Below are 14,276 nucleotides of genomic sequence, written 5' to 3' on the forward strand. Positions count from 1 at the left end.
GCCGTATACTTACCCATTCTTTTATCAGGCGCAGCCAATGTTAAGTATAGCCGGCAATCCCGCGTCGAATTTGAATTTTTTAACGTCGTTTGCGTAAGTCGTTCTCGAATACGGACGGACGTCGTTTACGTAAGCGTCGAAACCACTGACGTCCTAGCGACGTCAGTGGGAGCAATGCACGCCGGGAAATTCCCCGGACGGCGCATGCGCATTTAAATTGGCGCGGGAACGCGCCTGATTTAAATAGTACACTCCCCTAGCCGCGGAATTAGAATTCCGCCGGGGGATTTAGGATCCGCCGTCGCAAGTTTGGAGGTAAGTGGTTTGTGAATTAGCCACTTGCCTCCTAAACTTGCGGGAGCCGATCTTAATTCACGTAGATCGAGCGGATCTATAGATCCGCTGAGCTACGTGAATCTGGCCCCTGCTGTGGAAATTACATTTCTCTGTGTTGGCTATAAGTCCCAAACGGAAGAAAATGCTAAATTGTGAGTTGTCACCATAATAACAGTGCAGTACAGAAAGTATACGTATTTTCCCAATGGGACACAAATGGCAATAAACCTAACAGTGGATTTTACAGTGGTTTTAACCATTCCCTACCCCAAAATGAACAAAAAGTTTGGTATTTAGATACATGTTAAAGACTTTAGCAATGGGTCTATTTAGTTTTCATATGAGGACTTCAAATTGTTTCCAACTTGACTTGTGCCACAACTTCACTTTGGTCAGATTTGGCCATCATTGAGTCCTATAAGTGATATGGGAGATTGAGCTTGCCCCAGGGGTGTTGGACACTGGCCCAAGATCTTCAGTCCAATGTCCAAGTTCTCCAATAAAACACTGAAAAGCCATACAAAAACGTATTTATTGTCACCTCTAAGTGATAATGTTTTATTTTGTTTCTTTTAAATGACTAAAGTCTAGTTATTCGAATGTTTTATTGTCCTTAAAGTAGACTTCCACCCCCCCCCCAAAAAAAAAAAATAGAAAAAAGAAAAAAAAAAAAAAAGGTTTTTATACTTACCTGAAAGGGCGGTTGCTATGCGGAAGTAGCTCCTCTGCCTCTTCCTCCACTGTGGTGGATCTTCTGCCTCGTCCTCCGACGTGCTGCCTTCTGGGAACTGTGTGTATCCCAGAGAGCGGCCGGCCCATTCACAAAGCGACACACTAGTCGCGCATGTGCAGTAGGAAACTGCGTGTTTTCCTTTAGTTAGGTTAAAGGCGTCAGGACCCAGCGATCGCTGTCGGGGGACCGACATCGCGGGCGACTAGGACAGGTAAGTGTCATTATTAAAAGTCAGCACCTACAGTGTTAGTAGCTGCTGACTTAAAAAAAAAAAAAAAATTGCGGGTGGAATCCCGCTTTAAGACCTCTTATAACTTTTATAAATATAGACCCAGATTCTCGTATCTCGGCGTAAAACTATGCGGGCGTAACGTATCTCGTTTACGTTACGCCGGCGCAAGTTTTACGGGCAAGTGCTTTATTCACAAAGAACTGGTCTGTAAAGTTGCGGCGGCGTAGCGTAAATCCTCCGGCGCAAGCCCGCCTATTCAAATGATCCGGGTAGGGGGCGTGGATCATTTAAATTAGGCGCGTTCGTACTGCGCATGCGCCATCCCTAAAATTTCCAGACGTGTATTGCGCTAAATGACGTTGCAAGGACGTCATTGGTTTCGACGTGAACGTAAATGGCGTCCAGCGCCATTCACGGACGACTTACGCAAATGACGTAAATTTTTAAATTTCGACGCGGGAACGACTTACGCGTCGCAAATCTAACGTAAACGTCGTATCTGCACTGCGTCGACCGCGCATACGTTTGGGAATTCGCGTATTTTGCTAATTTGCAAACTCAATCGGGAAAACGACGGAGGCGACACCTAGCAGCGAAAAAAAAAATTGCATTCAAGATCTGACAGCGTAAGAGCCTTACGCCTGTCGGATCTAATGGTTATCTATGCGAAACTGATTCTAAGAATGAGTCGCATAGATACGACGGCCCAGATTAGGACTTACGACAGCGCACATGGCGTTGCGCCGCCGTAAGCCCTTTCAGAATCTGGGCCATAGTTGGCCATTTTGGTCTGATCTGTATAGTTGTATATAAAATGCACTTTTTATCTTTCAAAAACTGTTGCCCAGTGCTAAACCTTTCATTCAATTTATAAATTGCTGCATTTGTAAAAGCCAATATAAAAGAATAGTAGCGGTAAAAAAAAAAGCACTTGTGGGTTTAACTAATCATTTTTTGTCGTATAATTCTCTTATGAGGAGGCATGGCACATGGCAAATACAATAAATAAATAGAGGAATAGGGTACAGGACCGTTCCACAGTCCTAAATCCCCCTCCCCACCCTCCCGATCCCAGAAAGGAAAACAAAATATATAGTGTTATCCTAGTGTGTTTTGGGTGGGTCACCTAACACTTTGGTGAACAGTGTAGCCCCGATATAAGCACATCTATATCCCCCTTTTCCCTGTGTTTATCTATCGTTCCTTTCGAGGGGGAGAGAGATTTTCATCTCGCTACCCCCATTTATATCCTCCCCCCTTACCCATTTTCCTTTGTTTTATAGATAGTTCGGGAGAATTTAAGAGGAGTGTATGCTGTAGGACAGATCCATTTTCGAATTGAGTGTATGATAAAGGAAAAATCCATTTGTGTACCTATGTGTATTTTTTGTTGGTGTATCAATATGTATTTTGAGAATGTTTTGTGTTTGTTTTGTATGATTTGCAAATTGGTTTTGAGTACTAAATTGCACATTAAATTCAAGATTACAAGTGGTTAAACCTTGTCAATACTCTACTTACACTGCCTGTTTTTATCTCCCTTTTTTATTGGAAGTATATTGGGGTCTTTAATAGGGTTGACCATACTATGATGGTGTATATGTCTTCCATTGTAGTATGGCAATGAAGATTCTGTTGCCAGAACGTGTTGACTTTAGCACAGTGCCAGTGATTGCTAGGCAGCATTAGCAGGATGAATAGTAGATCCACGCAATAACTGGGCTGTGTCCCTTTATCCTGTAAATACATGCTTTTTATTCTTGACTGGAATTTTGTTTTATTGTCCCTTGTGAGCTGAAGTTTGGTTTTAAATATTGTAGCTGCAGTATGGGTGGGAAGTAATATTTTTACATGTAATTTTATGATGTCCTAAGGGACATAAATCAAGGAGAGGCTTGGTTGCCTTTCAGCACGCTCTTTAGAGGGTCCCTACGGCCCACGCACACATCGCTGCACAGCGATATACACGTGAGGATGATGACAGCGCACACTCTGCTGTAGGCCACAAGAACTAGTCAGCCTTGATCCAGTCACTATTCCACCCACACAAACATCGCAAGTGAGCAGGTCCCTGTGCACGGAACACCCGGTGACAGTGAGTGGAAGCAGACGGAATAAGGGTAGGTCCGGGAGATTTTTGGTCCACTAGATCTCAGTCCAAGCACTCCTCCCACCCCCGGAGCCTTTACTGTGCCGCGGTCTCTGATGTAAAGCAGACACTTGAAGACACAGCATTGAGAAATCTAAATGTGCCTGGGTCTGTGTCCAAAGAGGAAAGACGCATGGTTAACTCTTATAGCGTAAACCAGTACGCATTCTTTTACATAGAGTGCTTGAAGCATTCTAACATTGCAGGAAGAGAATATTACATAAACCCATACTTATGCCAAGATCTTGAATGCCCAAAGTCACTTAAAGTGGAAGTCAATCCAAAAAATGCTTTTGTTTGTTTGAAATGAGTAGGACCCCGGTGCCTGACCTGGGGGGCCTTTAGTACTTGTTGTGTGGCTCTTTGAAGACCTTAGCAGTCAGTAGTGGTTAGTACAAGCCTTGTTTGTAAAAAGCAGTGATCTCCTAAGAGCCGGTTCACACAGGGGCAGCACGACTTCGGGGGCGACTCGGCCAGGCGACCTGAAGACGACTTCCAAGGCGACTTGCAAAATGACTTCTGTATAGAAGTAAATGCAAATCGCCCCGAGTCGCCCCTGAAGTCGTACAAGAACCCTTTTCTAAGTCGGATCGACTTGCGTCGCTCCTATTAGAACGGTTCTATTGACTACAATGGGACGTGACTTGTCAGGCGGCTGTGTCGCCTGACGAGTCGCCCCAGTGTGAACCGGGTCTAACTGTCTCCTGCAGCTGGTCTTCAGTGTCTAACTACTCCTGTCAGATGTCCTTAGTCTCTGACCATCTCCATTGGTATGTCTGCAGTTTCTGACAGTCATCTGTATCATGTGCGGCTCTTTGGTGCTAAAAGGGACGACGCAGCTGAGATATCTTATACCTCATAAATTGACAACCACCAAAGTAGAGAATGAATAAAACCTTAGGTTTTTATTGCAGTCTGTATCCCCAGTAGGGAGATTCCCCTCATTTTATGTTCTGGAGACTGAAGCAGATTGTATTAAATTGATTGGTTAAGCCTGTTAAGACCTGCAGTGGTTATGGTACTGCGGCCTTCTTTCCATCCCTCAATCGCCGAGCATAAGTGATTATCGCTACCATAGGAGGTAGAGGGATAGTGGAGATGAATGCAGTTTCCAGGATGATTCTTCCCAATGGTTAGAATATTCCCCCAAACATGAGCCAAGACTTCATGAAGGGTGTATCAGGCATAGAACATCTTTATTGAGAAGGCAGGCTCTTATATACACCAAAAAGAATACTTGCAGTAATCAAATGGACAATGACACACTCCACCCACAACATCATACAATGGGTACTAACGAGCCTCCAATACACATCATTTAGGAGACAGACATTCTGTCTCCGAGATAATCTACATGAGCTAATTACTAATCATTTACCCAGACAAGGTGACTCCGACATAAGCTCTTCTCACCTGATATACAATACACATTTATCATCAATAGAAATTCACACAATACAGTGTCAATTAGCATCACACAATGAAAGGTTCTTGAGAGCCAGACTAAGGTTCATTTACATGACAGTAGCAGACGACATTAAACACCTTAACAGTCTGTGTTCCCACATTGAATGAATAACTCTTTCTATTGACCGGTTGGGTTTAGAATCAACAACCTGTAATATTTCAAGATATCCTGGAATACATTGTGAATTATCATTACTGTCCCATCTTCTGTAATCCAAGATATCATTTCTCAGTCATCCCATGCCCCTAGTGGACATAGGATGACTTTAGACATAAGAGTCATCGGTAAAGCTGAAACAGGAGTACCCCACACCCGCCCTTTCTCTGCCTGGGAGATATTAAGATCAGTTAAGGAATAAACCAATTATCTCCAGGCAGAGAGCACACAATTTTCCCAAAAGTTTGAACACCCCTTTCCACACAAGGTATCCCTACAATTACATATCCCCTGATAGCTCCGATCTGGGGGACCAACATATCCAAATTTCATCCAGATCGGTCCAGGGGTTCTTAAAAAAAAAACGAACCTATGAGAAAATACAGAGTAAAGTCTATTTTCTTCACAAAGCCCACAAGTGTTTTTTCCCTATTGTTCATTGAGGGACTCATCTTGATGATAATTAAGCAACAGCGGGTTATACTGCCACCTACAAGAGAAATTGACCTATGTTGCCTAAAGCAGCACTAAAGTCACAATACTCCTCCCCAATGGTCTGATGTCTGTGAAGAGTCCCTATTCATACTGGCATCTCCTCCCTGGTTTCTTCCGGGTGCCAGTCTTAAGCCACCTTGATTGGGAAGCATGGAATGATGTAACTCGAGTGCATGTGCAGAAGTCAGTCATCTTAACACACAGAGATCGTGCTGGCACAAGTAATGCATGTCCCTCAATGGACACAGAGAAAAGGATTTTACAGTGCATACCAAAATCCTGTTTTCTATATCATCCAATGAGGGACACAGCTTAATGACAATTAAGCAACATAGGTCTATTTCACCTGTAGGCTTTAGGATGTTGCTTAATTATCATGAAGCTGTGTCCCTCAAGGACTCAGAGAAAAGTTTTTTACAGTGGATACAATTTTTTTATTTTATCTTTAATCCATAGAGAGACATAGCTTGATGACAATTATGCAGCATAGGTCAGGTTCTCCTGTAGGCAGCAGTATAACCCTACATAGCTTTAAGCGGAACTGAAGTCCCGCTGAAGTACAGCGGGCAGGCAGGCTTTTATTGCAGAAGAGACATGCAGCGCCTCTTCTGAAATAAAATGCCCCTACGTGCCTGCTTGCCATCTCCCCTGTAAATTGAGCTGGGCATGCGCAGCACAACTTACAGTGCTGGAGCGGTCTCTGAGTGCTGGTCTTATTTGCCTCCTGCGCATGCACAGAAGTGACATTATCCCCCTCTGGCCAATATAGAGGCCCGAAGACTGGCACCCAGAAGAAGATGCCAGTGCAGGACTGTTGGACAGGTAAGTATGGAGACTTTAGCTCCTCTTTAAAGCGGGGGTTCACCCAAAAAACAAGTATATAACATTAGATTCAGTATACCTCAAACATGTACAGTATACAGCTTTTAAAACAGTTACAAGGTGGTATTTGGGCCTGTCTCGTTTGGCACATCTTCACCCATCCGCCCCTGGTACCTGTTTTAGGGGCTGCTCTGCTCCAGGAGATGTCCTCCGCATATGGTGGACATGCCCTATGCTCTCCTAATTATGGACAAAAGTCTTCTAAGACTTCTACAATCTTTATTACCCTTTCCAAGAGATCCGTGGTATGTCGTGCTACACCTGAAACCTCCAGGCCTCACCAAACCTCAGTTTAAACTGGCTACCTATGTACTACTGGCAGCAAAAACAACAGTAGCGAGAGCTTGGAAACAACAGTTTATACCCTTTACAGAAGTCCGCCGCTGCTTTTTTTTTCACCAAAAAGAATCTCTACAGTATTTTATATACACACGAGACATTTCATAAAGTATGGACCCTGTGAGGTTCAATATGCTCACCCTTCTCTGCCAACTACCTGCTATATATTGCTTTGAGCTCTAATGGCCAGATTCACCAAAGAGATACGACGGTGTTTCTCCTGATACTCCGTCGTATCTCTGTTTCTATCAATGCGACTGATTCATAGAATCAGTAACGCATAGATATCCATAAGATCCGACAGGTGTAATTGTTTTACACTGTCGGATCTTAGGATGCAGTACCGCGGCCGCCGCTGGGGGGAGTTTGCGTCGTAAACCAGCATCGGGTATGCAAATTAGGAGTTACAGTGATTCCCGACGGATTTTCGCGTTCGCTACGTCGCTGCTAGTCTAGTTTCCCGTCGCAAAGTTAGTCGTCGTTTGACCTGCCCTAACTTTACTCAGCAATCGTATTGCTGTTTAAAGTATGGCTGTCGTTCCCGCGTCGAAATTTTAAATTTAACGTCGTTTGCGTAACACGTCCGGGAATGCGGAAGTACGCTACGCGCGTCGCCGTTCGAAAAAATTACGTCACGGCGCGCAAAGCACAACGGGAATTGCGAAACTTAGCATGCGCAGTAGGTCCGGCGCGGGAGCGCGCCTAATTTAAATGGCACACGCCCATTTGAATTGGCCCGCCTTGCGCCGGAGGCCGCCGGCGTAGATTTTCATTGCAAGTGCTCTGTGAATCAGGCACTTGCGATGAAAACATGCGGCGGTGTAACGTATCTACGATACGTTACGCCGCCGCTCACCTACGTGAATCTGGCCCTAAGACCCCGGGTTTCCGGCTGGGGTGCTCCTGATGTCCTTATTCCACTTTCCTCTTCTCTCTCCCCCCTCCTTTTCTCTTCTTATTTACCTAGGCTCTTCTGTAGGGATGATTTGTACCTATGCACTTCTTTGTTTGCTTTTTACATAGTGAACTCTATTGGGCAGATTCACGTACGACGGCTTAAAGATGTGCGGGCGTAGCGTATGTAATTTACGTTACGCCGCTGCAAGTTAGAGAGGCAAGTGCTGTATTCACAAAGCACTTGCGTCCTAAGTTACGGCGGCGTAGCGTAAATGTGCCGGCGTAAGCGCGCCTAATTCAAATTGTGAAGAGGTGGGCGTGTTTTATGTAAATAAAGCATGACCCCACGTAAATGACGTTTTGAACGAACGGCGCATGCGCCGTCCGCGGTCGTATCCCAGTGCGCATGCTCCAAATCATGTCGCAAATAGTCAATGCTTTCGGCGTGAACGTAACCTACGCCCAGCCCTATTCTCAATCGACTTACGCAAACGACGCAAACGACGTGAAATTCGATGGCGGTTCCGACGTCCATACTTAACATTGGCTGCGTCATCTTTTTGGTGGTTTATCTTTACGCCTGAAAACGCCTTACGTAAACGGCATATCTTTACTGCGACGGGCGAGCGTACGTTCGTGAATAGGCGTATCTCGCTGATTTACATATTCTAGGCGTAAATCAGCGTACACGTCCCTAGGGGCCGGCGTAAATAGACAGCTAATATACGACGGCGTAGGAAGACTTACGTCGCTCGTATCTTAGCAACATTTAAGCGTATCTCAGTTTAAGCATTTGTTTAAATGTAGGACGGCGCGGACTCAGAGTTACGATGGCGTATCTACTGATACGCCGGCGTAACTATACCTGAATCTGGCTATATATATAAGTATTTCATCCACATCCCACTTCTCTGGTATTGGCGCACAGATTTCATTTTCCTCCAGTTACATTGTTTTCTGTTATAGCATGATTAATGTATTGTGTGACATGCTAAACTTTTTGTCATTTGCTACAATTTCTCTACTTGCTGTACGACTGCTACTGACTTGCAAGTCATCGATATGACGCTCCTATCTGTATATCTGATTGCAGTCGAAACGCTGTATTCTTTAAAACTTTTCAATAAAAACGTATTGAAAGAGAAATGGTTCGGTTCTGGCGAGAGGTAGCACTCAACAAAAGTGAAAGAATAGACATTTGTAGAATGAAAAAATTTGTTTTCAAAATTTGAATTGATTTGAATCTATTCATATTTTCCAAATTCGGTCATTCTAAACTAATTGAATTCCATTCAAATTCCATTTGGATTCTAATTGAACTCCATTCTAAATCAAATTTATTCTATTTGACATTCGAATTTTGGAAGATGGTTATATTCTTTCTTTTTCTATTCTATTCTGTTCTGTTTTACTCTATTCTATTTCTTTACTTTTTATTCTATTCTATTCTCTTTGGAAATTTTAATTTGATTTGAAAATTATTCAAATTCTTTTTGAAAATTATTTAAACTTCATCCAAAAGGAAACTACAACTCCTGGAGACCGGAGTCTTGGAGACAAGGCACGCCAGGGAGTCAGGATACGTGACTTGGCCCAGGCTGTGGGGCTGGGCACTGGCAGCAACTTTACCCCAGGACCAGGAGCATGGCCCCCCCCAGGAAGCTGTGGCATGCAAGGACCTACTGAGCTGAGCTGCCAGGTGAGAGACCCTGACACCCTAGACTCCTCCCCCATACACCCCATTTGCCCTGCCCCAGTGATCAGGCTGCATTTATGAGCACTGGTGAGACTGCATTTATGGAAACTGGTGAGGCTGCATTTATGGGCACTGGTGAGGCTGCCTTAATGGACACCGGTGAGGCTGCATTCATGAACACTGGTGATGCTGCAATATTGGACAATGGTAAAGGCTGCATTAATGGGCACTGGTGAGGCTGCCTTTATAGGCACTGGTGAGGCTGCATAATTGGGCACTGAAGAAGATTCGGGAGAAAATGGACAGCCGCACTCCAGATAAACTTCGGAAAGTTGTCTTTATTCAATAAAAGTTGGCATACACAGCAAGACACAGCCACAGAAAGGGACAGCCGACATGTTTCGCACTACATCAGTGCTTAATCGTGGCTGGTGTATGATCAAAATCCTTCAAAATATATATGATTCATATATATTTTGAAGGATTTTGATCATACACCAGCCACGGCTGTCCATTTTCTCCCGAATCTTCTTCATTTGCCTTGTGCATTGCCGGCACCTTGGTCTCCTGAGAAGTCCCTAATTGCTCACAAGATCCACCTGGAGCGGTGACTCCTTTTCTCTATAATTGGGCACTGGTGAGGCTGCATTAATGGACACTGGTGAGGCTGCATTTATGGGCACTGGTAAGGCAGCATAATTGGGCACTGGTGAGGCTGCATTAATGGACACTGGTGAGGCTGCATTTATGGACACTGGGTATGGTGCATTTATGGACACTGGTGAGGCTGCATTGATGGGCACTGGTAAAGGCTGCATTTATGGGCACTTGTGAGGCTGCATTTATGGGCACTGGTGATGCTGCATTAATGGGCACTGGGGAGGCTGCATTTATGGACACTCCTGAGGCTGCATTGATGGGCACTGGTGAGGCTGCATTTATGGGCACTGGTAAGGCAGCATGAGAAAAAAGAGGATCACCGCTCCAGGTGGGTCGCTATGTGGAGTAGACTGACTCAGGATACCGTGGGTGCTGGCAATGCACTGACCATGCATGAGATACGAAGAGAGGAAATGGATAGCCGCACTCCAGTAACCAAAAAGGTTGTCTTTTTATTCAAACGAACAGCAAATGCATCACTTCACAAGGTCACAGCAAAGGAACAGGGGAACAGCCGCCGCGTTTCGCACTGAGCTAGTGCTTAATCATGGTAAGGCAGCATAATTGGGCACTAGTGAGGCAGCATTAATGGACACTGGTGAGGCTGCAATTATGGACACTGGGGAGACTGCATTGATGGGCATTGGTAAAGGCTGCATTTATGGGCACTGGTAAGGCAGCATAATTGGGCACTTGTGGGGCTGCATTAATGGACACTGGTGAGGCTGCATTTATGGACACTGGGGAGGCTGCATTGATGGTCACTGGTAAAGGCTGCATTTATGGGCACTGGTGAGGCTGCATTAATTGGCACTGGTGAGGCTGCATCAATGGACACTAGTGATGCTGAATTATTGGACACTGGTGAAGCTGCATTTATGGACACTCATGAGGCTGCATTGATGGGCACTGGTAAAGCTGTATTGCAAATCTTTTCAGGTGTGCTGCAAACATTTTTACATCTTTTTGGTGCGCAGCAAGACAAAAACGTTTGAGAATCACTGGTATATACTATAAGCATAGGTAAGAGGAAAGGAGAGAAGAATGAATGGCAGATGTTAAAGAATGTCCTTGGACAGCTGCCCACATATGCAGAAAAGCTTGTTAGCAATCTGCCCTTATTAGAGGGAAAAGGGGGGGCGCTCATAAAACAAGCTGAGAATTAGCAAGGAACTTACAAGGTTATTGAACAGTTTTAGGGCTGTGGCCTCAGCTGTTCGGAAACGCTGGAACATTGCCTGGCACTTAGAGGAGAACGCGGCCTGACAAGATCAGAACTCATAATGAACATATACAGTTATGTGCCAAGAATGAGCTGACAGACAGAGAGGAGGGGGAGAGCGAGGCAAGTACTGTACGTGAAGAGGATTAGGGTAGCGGAGGATAACCATGAACAATATATCAGTATAAAAGGCCAGTGCAAAAAGGAATGCTGACATGCAAAGTAACATAAGAAATCAATCAACTTTCCTAAAGCCATATCGGAGAAAGGTGAATTCTGATTTGTTATTATAGATTGCTGCACTTTACACTTTTAAAAGGACATGTCCGCCTTTACCTAAAGTGTATGTTTAGTAAGGACATTTATTTTTTGCACTTGGGAGATTTCCATTCCCTTAGGGCTCAACCGCACACTTCGTGGTGGATCGCAGTTTAGAGATGTTTTACAGGCATTCCTCAAAAGGATTTTACATTGAAATACCATGCTGCAACCACATGCCAAGCATTTTCACGTGCGGTTGGGGGGCGTGGTACCAGTGCCAGGATAAGGTAATCTAGAGCCCAGGGCTAACATGCCAAACTGTGCCCCCCCCCCCTCAAGATGTATGAGCATTATGTGTCAGCATAAATTATTATTATACACGATTTATATAGCGATAACAGTCTGTGCAGTGCTTAACAAAATGAAGGCAGACAGTACAGTTACATTACAGTTTACTACAAGCAATTGGAAGGCCCTGCTCGCTAGAGCTTACAATCTAGGAGGGAGGGTCAATTGAAACAAAAGTTAAAGTGGAGTTCCACCCAGGAAAAAAACATTTGCCCAAAAATCATAAAAAAAATTGAAAAAAAAAATTATACTCACCCGAAATACCTGTTGCTATGCGGAAGTTTGTAATCTGCCTCTTCCGTAGCCGCGGTCCTTCTTCTTCTTCATCTTCTCCTAGTGAATGGGGCACGCTGCTTTCTGGGAACTGTGTGTGTTCCCAGAGAGCAGCCGTCCATTTACAAGTCGGCGCGAGACTCGCGCATGCGCAGTAGGAAATGGGCAGTGAAGCCGTAAGGCTTTACTGCCTGTTTCCCCTAGTGTGAATGGCGGCGCGCGACCTACATTGATCGTGGGATCGGCATCGGGGGGGGGCCATCAGCGCGGGCAAGTAGGACAGGTAAGTATCCTTATTAAAAGTCAGCAGCTACACTGTTAGTAGCTGCTGACTTTTAAAAAAAAAAATTGCGGGTGGAATCCCGCTTTAATAGCTGTGAAGGATAAGCCGATGGAGAAAATAAAGTAAAAAAAAGTCCTGCAAGCAGCTTCTTTGCAGCGCTTTAGGAGCGTTGAATACACCGCTCCTAAAGCGCCCCTTCCCATTGAGGTGTTTTTTTTTTAACGCCAACGTGCCTGAAAAACGCCCAGTGTGAAAGGGGTCTTAGCGGAGCTTTACCAGCATTTTTCGGGTGCTGGCAGTGTGAAAGGGCTCTAAAAGCACTCAGGCTTTCACATTGGGATGGCAAATGAGGTTTCTTTCAGGAGCTTTACAGGCGCTTTTTTTTAACGCCAAAGCTTTTGAAAAGCGTCTCAGTGTGAAAGTGGTCTAAAGAGAGCAGGAGGTCTTGGGAGGACCGAAGAGAGCGGCTTGGTTGGTATTTTGAGAGTAAGTTCGTGATGTAGCTGGGGGCAGAGTTATGGGTGGCTTTGTAAATTATTGTTAATTCTTTGAATTTTATTCGTTGGGTGAGTGGAAGCCAGCGTAGGGATTGGCAGAGACGGGTGGAGGCAGTGTCATCTTAAGAGCATTATAGGCCCCCGAGCAATACAGTGCACTTGGGCCCTGTCTACACAATCACGCACGAGAATTTACTGACAAAAATCGTAAAATTTACTGGCAGAACCAAATTTTTTACTGCCACTGGAAAAAAAGTACCTAAAATTACAGTTTTCAGTGCCGAACAATGCAAATGTCAGTATTTAAACTATAAACATATAGCTAGTGCTATTAGCAATGTGTTTAAGTTAAACAAAAGTAAAAAAAAAAAATGTCTTCATTGACATGAAGGTCAGGTTACTATAACCCAGCCAGCACAGAGTTTCCTCTTACATCAGAGTCTGCAGGATTCCCCCTTACAGTGAAAGGGAACTCTTATGTAAAGGGGAACGCTGCAGATCATGATCTAAGGGGGGGAACTCTGATGTGGAGGGGGGCTCTGGTGACCAGAGTCCACTTTATATCAGAGTCCACTGCTTTCTCTTTCCCACTTATATCAGGGTCCGCAGACTGAATTCCCCCTTGCATTGTAAGGGGGAATCCTGCAGACTCTGATGTAAAGGGGAACTCTGATGTGGGGGGCACTCTGGTGACCAGAGACCACCTTCCGTAGAGTAAATACACTAAGGTAAGGGGGGTCACTAAGGGGGAACCTTTATATCAGTGCCCCCCTAAATTTTTGCATTCACTCCCCCCTTACATCAGCAACCCCCCGCACTCATGGAGGACCGGATCTTCTCTGTGATTTCCGCAAACTGGGCATGGGCAGTTCTAACCCGTCACTCTCCACAATTTTTTACTGGGGTTGCTGGGCAGCCGGTGGGGCCCCCCAGGCAAGCGGGGCCCCCGGGCAACTGCCCAGCGTGCCCAATGGAAAAGATGGCCCTGGGTGGAGGACGCTGAATAGTTGGTAAGGTGGATGAATCTTGCAGCTCAAACCAGTGAGAAGATGCCAGCACAGAACCTAGCGGGCGTAATCGGCTAGTTGTTTTAAAATATGAGCTGTACTTACCGTTTTCGAGATGCATCTTCTCCGTCGCTTCCGGGTATGGGTCTTCGGGAGCGGGCGTTCCTTCTTGATTGACAGTCTTCCGAGAGGCTTCTGACGGTCGCATCCATCGCGTCACTAGTAGCCGAAAGAAGCCGAACGTCGGTGCAGCTCTATACTGCGCCTGCGCACCGACGTTAGGTTTCTTTCGGAAAATCGTGACGCGATGGATGCGACCGTCGGAAGCCTCTCGGAAGACTG

The 14,276-nt window shown here is 45.2% G+C and overlaps 1 protein-coding gene across 1 annotated transcript in view; it reads right to left on the reverse strand.

Annotated features, from left to right (window-relative positions):
* The window catches only part of LTBP4 (latent transforming growth factor beta binding protein 4), a 272,071-nt gene that overhangs the window by 106,088 nt on the left and 151,707 nt on the right, over positions 1–14,276 (reverse strand). The gene's annotated exons all lie outside the window — the stretch shown is intronic.

This window comes from Rana temporaria, chromosome 9 (genome assembly GCF_905171775.1).
Source record: "Rana temporaria chromosome 9, aRanTem1.1, whole genome shotgun sequence".
Taxonomy (NCBI): Eukaryota; Metazoa; Chordata; class Amphibia; order Anura; family Ranidae; genus Rana; species Rana temporaria.